This window comes from Papaver somniferum, chromosome 8, assembly GCF_003573695.1.
Source record: "Papaver somniferum cultivar HN1 chromosome 8, ASM357369v1, whole genome shotgun sequence".
NCBI lineage: Eukaryota > Viridiplantae > Streptophyta > Magnoliopsida > Ranunculales > Papaveraceae > Papaver > Papaver somniferum.
Window position 1 is genome coordinate 111,090,631 of NC_039365.1, and position 8,354 is coordinate 111,098,984.

The window sequence follows — 8,354 nt, forward strand, 5'->3', positions numbered from 1 at the left end:
AAGTAAAACTCGTAAAAGGAATTTCCCACAAATAAAACTCTTAAAAAATAATTTTGGAATTAAATTCCTAAAGAAAAATTCTCCCAAAAATAAATCCGTGTAGGAAAGGGACTTGGTGCATGGTATACGCGTATATCGCATGGGTCAAAATATGTATTTTTGCCCACTCTTGAACTCAGCAACAGGGATGGAAGCAAAACGCCGCACAAAATATAAGAAGAAGAAGAAAAGTAGACCTAGAGATAGTCGCTGCTTGTGTGTTTTTAAAACAGAATTTCGAGTCATATTTATAGATGAGATACTTGCAAATCAAGTTAGGTTTTTTGTTTTCTTCAAAAACAAGTAAAACTCGTAAAAGGAATTTCCCACAAATAAAACTCTTAAAAAAATTTTGGAATTAAATTCCTAAAGAAAAAATTCTCCCAAAAATAAATCCGTGTAGGAAAGGGACTTGGTGCATGGTATACGCGTATATCGCATGGGTCAAAATATGTATTTTTTCCCACCCGCTCCACCCACGTTTTACAATTCATACATAAGTGTATGATTATATAGTGGAGCTCCTCTTTAGTTTTCCACAATGTGGGACTAAAGGTTCCACTTCATTCACCCAAAAATGAGTGAGTATCCTTAGACCCTTAGGTCATTAGATCAAACCATACCAAGACCATAAAATCTTTTTAATTAAAACTCATTTTCTCCAACAATCCCCCACATGAATGAAATGTCGGAAAACGAAAAAATCAGAGTAAGGAAAATACCATTTAGGCAAAGGTGTCCATGAGGTCTTGAACCTTGCTTAGTGAGAAGTTACCGGAACTACTAGCTAAACAGTGAACGCGATGTCTTGAACTGCTAGCGTTTGGTGTAGTTCAAATAATATCCACGCATGATATCCTCCAAGTGTTGCTAAGTTCGTGCCGTTTTGTCCATTTTGTCCTGGACATATCCTGTTTCTCAGAATGCTCTAAAGAATTGGCTCCATTCTCATAGGAAGCGACCCACTTCCTCATTCAGATAGGTGAGTTCCATCAAGAGTGTTTACTGCTACACCCCACTTCAATCTTAAATTGAAACTATAGAACTTATTAAGACTTAATTAAAAGTCATCCTCCACATGCAGTCACACTATCACATCAACACCATAGGGAAGGGACAGATAATAAAATTATCTGATAGTGTTTACCTTTAACTACCACAAATTAGTTGTCTCATTCGAAACCTTGATCTTGGAATCTCCAGTCAGCAAGGTTGAGTATCCTTCATGGCAAGTTTAATTATTTGAGCCTAAGCCCCATCCCCTTCGATGCTTTACTAACTATCTCCTTGGACAAGCCTTTCGTCAAAGGGTCCGTGATATTCTCCTTGGACCTTGTCCAATCTATGGAAATAACGCCTGTTGAGATTAGTAATTTCAAAGAATCATGTCTTCTACGCATATGTATAGACTTTCCATTGTAGAAGCTATTTTTAGCTCTACCTATTGCAGATTTGCTGTCACAATGTATAGATATAGCTGGCACAGGCCTATGCCAGAGAGGAATATCTTCTAAAAAGTTTCTTAGCCATTCGGCCTCCTCTCCTGCTTTATCTAACGCAATAAACTCCGACTCCATAGTTGAGCGAGCTATACATGTCTGTTTGGAACTCTTCCAAGATACATACGCACCTGCTAGAGTGAATACATATCCACTCGTAGACTTAGACTCCTCTGAGTCTGCTATCCAGTTCGCATCGCAAAATCCCTCAAGGACGGCCGGATACCCTTCGTAATTCAAACAAAAGGTCATTGTGTACTTCAAGTACTTTAGCACTCTATTAAGTGCATCCCAATGTTTCTGCCCTGGATTACAAGTATACCTGCTTAACCTACTCACAGCATAAGCAATGTCTGGTCTCGTACAATTCATCAAATACATCAGACTTCCTATGACTCTCGAGTATTCAAGTTGGTTAACACCTACACCCTTATTCTTCATGAGTTTGCAAGAAGAATCATATGGAGTGCAAACAGGTTTACAGTCAAACTGATTATATTTCTTAAGTATGGATTCAACATAATGAGACTGACTCAGACTATAGCCATTAGAAGTTTTTCTAATCTTCATCCCTAATATGACATCAGCGGGGCCTAAGTCTTTCATGTCAAAGTTCTCATTCAACATTTTCTTAGTGGTATTAATCATCCATGTTTGTACCTAGTATAAGCATATCATCAACATACAAGCACACAGGCATCCTTGACAAGTTTAGTATAAACACACTTATCAGATTCATTAATTCTAAAACCACTAGAAATCATCACATGATCAAATTTCTCATGCCACTGTTTAGGTGCTTGTTTCAATCCATACAAATATTTCTTCAGTTTACAAACCTTCTTCTCACAACCTTTAACTACAAATCCTTCGGGTTGTTCCATATAAATTTCTTCATCTAATTCACCATTCAAAAACGCTGTCTTTACATCCATTTGATGTATCTGTAGGTTATGGACAGAAGCTATAGCAATTAACATCCTAATGGAGCTAATTCTACTTACTGGTGAATATGTATCAAAGAAGTCTATACCTTCTATCTGTTTATAGCCTTTCGCTACCAACCTAGCCTTGTATTTTTCAATAGTTCCATTTATATTACGTTTTCTCTTGAAAATCCATTTACAACCTATGGCCTTAGACCCTGGAGGTAAATCTACAAGTTCAAAAGTACCATTTTCTCGAATGGAATCCATTTCACTAATTGAAGCTTCTTTCCACCACGGAGCTTCAGGACAAGTCATGGCTTCTTTATAAGTCTGAGGATCAGACTCGGCTAGGTATGTAATGCAACCAGGATAGGTTTTCATAGTTTTAACCCTTTTACCTCTTCTAGGTTCTATTTCTGGTTTATCTTCCTCTAAGGTAATGACTGACTGGATGATGTAAATTCTAGGGGATCATCTAAACATCTCTTTCGAGAATCACGTTTCATAGGAAAAACATTCTCAAAGAACTCAGCATCCCTAGACTCCATGATAGTATTCAACCCTATGTCAGAAATTTCAGAACTCACAACCATAAACCTATGAGCACTAGAATGCTCAGGATACCCTATAAAAACACAATCAACGGTTTTGGGTCCTATCTTATTTGTCTTAGGAGGAGGGATGGCCACCTTTGCCAAGCACCCCCACACTTTGAAGTAATCATAAGATGGTTGTTTACTTTCCATAACTCATATGGACTTTTATCTGATCCTTTAAAGGGTACTCTGTTCAGGATGTAATTGGCTGAGAGGATAGCCTCCCCCCACAAATTCGAAGGTAATCCTGAACTAATCAACATGGCATTCATCATATCCTTAAGGGTACGGTTCTTTCGTTCAGCTACACCATTGGATTGAGGTGAATAAGGGGCTGTAGTTTCATGTATTATGCCATGTTCTTCACAGAAATCTCCAATAGGAATTAGATACTCACCACCACGGTCAGACCTAAAAGTTTTAATGGTAGCATTCAATTGGTTTTCAACTTCACGTTTATATATCTTAAAGGCTTCTAAGGCGTTGTCCTTCCCTCTAAGCAAATAAACCTGACAGTACCTCGTACAATCATCTATAAAAGTGACAAACCATTTCTTACCACCTCTAGTTTGAACTGACTTCATGTCAACTACGTCTGAATGAATCAATTCTAAGGGTTTAGTATTTCTCTGGACATTCTTCCTGAATGATTTCTTAGCATGCTTAGATTCTACGCAAATCTCACACTTATGACTTTTATCTAAAGTGAATTTGGGTATGCAGCCTACGCTAGCCAGTTTATGCATTGATTTGTAATTTACATGACCAAGTCTACCATGCCAAACATTCGATGACACACACATGTAAGCAGAAGAATCATTCAATTTCACTTCAGGACAGGTTACATTAAGTTTGTAAAGACCCCAGTCTTATAACCCTTACCCACATAATCATTGCCCTTAGTTACTATAAGTTTTCCAGACTCAATTGAAACTTTAAAACCCTTATCATCTAAAACAGAACAAGAAACAAGATTTTTGCAGATGTCTGGAACATGAAGAACTTCATTCAATGTGAGAGTCTTGCCAGATGTGAGCTTCAGACCGACCTTTCCTTTTCCTGCAACCTCTGATGCAGATGAGTTACCCATATAGAGTTTCTCGCCTTCCCCTACCCTCTGGTAGGAGGTGAACAGGTCTCTGTTCCCACAAACATGCTTGGTAGCTCCAGAGTCTACCCACCAGTCCATCACATTGGTCACCAAATTAACTTCAGACACTACTGCAGAAAACTCGTCCTTGTTCTTTTCAACCAAGTTAGCACTATCCTTTTTGTCCTTACGATGTCTACAGTGAACTGCCATATGTCCAGTAACTCCACACGCATAACAAGCACCCTTAATTTTAGTAATGCTAGACTCTGGTTTTCGAAACATACCTTTCTTGGGAGGACCACGCTTAGAGTTACGATTGTTACTCTCACCTTTTCCAGCTTTGGAAGATCTGTGTTCAGTCATATGAGCTTTGTTACTCATGTCCCTTGCAGAAGACACGTTCTTATCCTTGGTGCACAGCATCTCTTCCACTTGAATTTTCTTTCCTAATTCAACCATGTTGATCTCGCCAGTTTCATGTCTTAGCTTTTTCTTGTATTCAGACCAAGAAGATGGTAACTTCTCAATTACCGCAGATACTTGAAACGTCTCATCAATGACCATACCTTCAGCAAGAATCTCATTAATGATCTGTTGAAATTCGAGAAATTGATCAACAACAGGTTTATCATTCGTCATCTTGAAGTCCATAAACTTCGCCACCAGAAATTTCTTGCTCCCTGCAGTCTCCGCTTGATACTTTGCTTCTAACGCAGTCCACAAATCATAAGCACTGAAATTTTCTTTAGCATTGTAAAAATCATACATCGCATCTTCCAAACCATTCATGATATGATTTTTCGCCAGAAAATTACACCTCTTGTTATACTCGATCGCCTCCTCAGTTAAACCTTCAGCATTCATCAATTCAGCATGTGGAACAAGTACATAATCCAGTTCATGATGGCTTAGATAAAATAGCATCTTGGATTGCCATCTCTTGAAATCCTTTCCGTTAAACTTCTGTGGTCTTTCAACATCGTTCTTTCCCATTGTTACAAGGAATATAATGTGTTAAGATTGTTGGAATCTTGCAACAATTGAAGAAACGTCAGATGTATCAAACAATAATATAAAGAACAGTATCAAACAACTCTACCACGAACAAATTGATGAGGGCAGAATCACAGGTTCAACAAGCTGTCCTTAACACATTAGTTCGCGGGTATACTCTGAAGTAATGCTAAACCCCAACGTGCGAAGATGTGTCCAGGATAAGACTGCCCGATATAACTTGAGTTAGCACAACGCAAGTTACCCACTCTTGAACTCAGCAACAGGGATGGAAGCAAAACGCCGCACAAAATATAAGAAGAAGAAAAGTAGACCTAGAGATAGTCGCTGCTTGTGTGTTTTTAAAACAGAATTTCGAGTCATATTTATAGGATGAGATACTTGCAAATCAAGTTAGGTTTTTTGTTTTCTTCAAAAACAAGTAAAAATCGTAAAAGGAATTTCCCACAAATAAAACTCTTAAAAAATAATTTTGGAATTAAATTCCTAAAGAAAAAATTCTCCCAAAAATAAATCCGGTAGGAAAGGACTTGGTGCATGGTATACGCGTATATCGCATGGGTCAAAATATGTATTTTTGCCCACTCTTGAACTCAACAACAGGGATGGAAGCAAAAACGCCGCACAAAATAAGAAGATGAAGAAGAAAGTAGACACTAGAGATAGTCGCTGCTTGTGTGTTTTTAAAACAGAATTTCAAGTCATATTTATAGGATGAGATACTTGCAAATCAAGTTAGGTTTTTTGTTTTCTTCAAAAACAAGTAAACTCGTAAAAGGATTTCCCACAAATAAAACTCTTAAAATATAATTTTGGAATAAATTCCTAAGAAAAAAAAATTCTCCCAAAAATAATCCGTGTAAGAAAGGGACTTGGTGCATAGTATACGCGTATATCGCATGGGTCAAAATATGTATTTTTGCCCACTCTTGAACTCAGCAACAGGGGGGAAGCAAAACGCCGCAAAACAAAATATAGAAGAAGAAAAGTAGACCTAGAGATAGTCGCTGCTTGTGTGTTTTTAAACAGAATTTCGAGTCATATTTATAGGATGAGATACTTGCAAATCAAGTTAGGTTTTTGTTTTCTTCAAAAACAAGTAAAACTCGTTAAAAAGGATTTCCACAATAAAACTCTTAAAAAAATATTTTGGAATTAAATTCCTAAAGAAAAAATTCTCCCAAAATAAATCCGTGTAGGAAAGGGACTTGGTGCATGGTATACGCGTATATCGCATGGGTCAAATATGTTTTTTCCCACTCTTGAACTCAGCAACAGGGATGGAAGCAAACGCCGCACAAAAATAATAAGAAGAAGAAGAAAAGTAGACCTAGAGATATCGCTGCTTGTGTGTTTTTAAAACAGAATTTCGAGTCCTATTTATAGGATGAGATACTTGCAAATCAAGTTAGGTTTTTGTTTTCTTCAAAACAAGTAAAACTCGTAAAAAAGGAATTTCCCACAAATAAACTCTTAAAAAATAATTTTGGAATTAATTCCTAAAGAAAAAATTCTCCCAAAAATAAATCCGTGTAGGAAAGGAAAGGGACTTGGTGCATGGTATACGCGTATTCGCATGGGTCAAAATATGTATTTTTTCCCACTCTTGAACTCAGCAACAGGGATGGAAGCAAAACGCCGCACAAAAATTAAAGAAGAAGAGAAAAGTAGACCTAGAGATAGTCGCTGCTTGTGTGTTTTTAAAACAGAATTTCGAGTCATATTTATAGGATGAGATACTTGCAAATCAAGTTAGGTTTTTGTTTTCTTCAAAAAACAAGTAAAACTCGTAAAAGGAATTTCCACAAATAAAACTCTTAAAAAAAATTTTGGAAATTAAATTCCTAAAGAAAAAATTCTCCCAAAAATAAATCCATGTAGGAAAGGGACTTGGTGCATGGTATACGCGTATATCGCATGGGTCAAAATATGTATTTTTGCCCCACTCTTGAACTCAGCAACAGGGATTGGAAGCAAAACGCCGCACAAAATATAAGATAAAGAAGAAAAGTAGACCTAGAGATAGTCGCTTGCTTGGTGTTTTTAAAAACAGAATTTCGAGTCATATTTATAGATGAGATACTTGCAAATCAAGTTAGGTTTTTTGTTTTCTTCAAAAACAAGTAAACTCATGTAAAGGAATTTCCACAAAAAAAACTCTTAAAAAATAATGGAATTAAATTTTCCTAAAGAAAAAATTCTCCCAAAATAAATCCGTGTAGGAAAGGGACTTGGTGCATGGTATACGCGTATATCGCATGGGTCATATGTATTTTTTGCCCACTCATGAACTCAGCAACAGGGATGGAAGCAAAACGCCGCACAAAATATAGAAGAAGAAGAAAAGTAGACCTAGAGATAGTCGCTGCTTGTGTGTTTTTTAAAACAGAATTTCGAGTCATATTTATAGGATGAGATACTTGCAAATCAAGTTAGGTTTTTTTGTTTTCTTCAAAAACAAGTAAAACTCGTAAAAGGAATTTCCCACAAATAAAACTCTTAAAAAATAATTTTGGAATTAAATTCCTAAAGAAAAAATTCTCCAAAAAGTAAATCCGTAGGAAAGGGACTTGGTGCATGGTATACGCGTATATCGCATGGGTCAAAATATGTATTTTTGCCCACCCGCTCCACCCACGTTTTACAATTCATACATAAGTGTATGATTATATAGTGGAGCTCCTCTTTAGTTTTCCACAATGTGGGACTAAAGGTTCCACTTCATTCACCCAAAAATGAGTGAGTATCCTTAGACCCTTAGGTCATTAGATCAAACCATACCAAGACCATAAAATCTTTTTAATTAAAACTCATTTTCTCCAACAATCCCCCACATGAATGAAATATCGGAAAACGAAAAAATCAGAGTAAGGAAAATACCATTTAGGCAAAGGTGTCCATGAGGTCTTGAACCTTGCTTAGTGAGAAGTTACCGGAACTACTAGCTAAACAGTGAACGCGATGTCTTGAACTGCTAGCGTTTGGTGTAGTTCAAATAATATCCACGCATGATATCCTCCAAGTGTTGCTAAGTTCGTGCCGTTTTGTCCATTTTGGCCCTGGACATATCCTGTTTCTCAGAATGCTCTAAAGAATTGGCTCCATTCTCATAGGAAGCGACCCACTTCCTCATTCAGATAGGTGAGTTCCATCAAGAGTGCTTACTGCTACACCCCACTTCAAT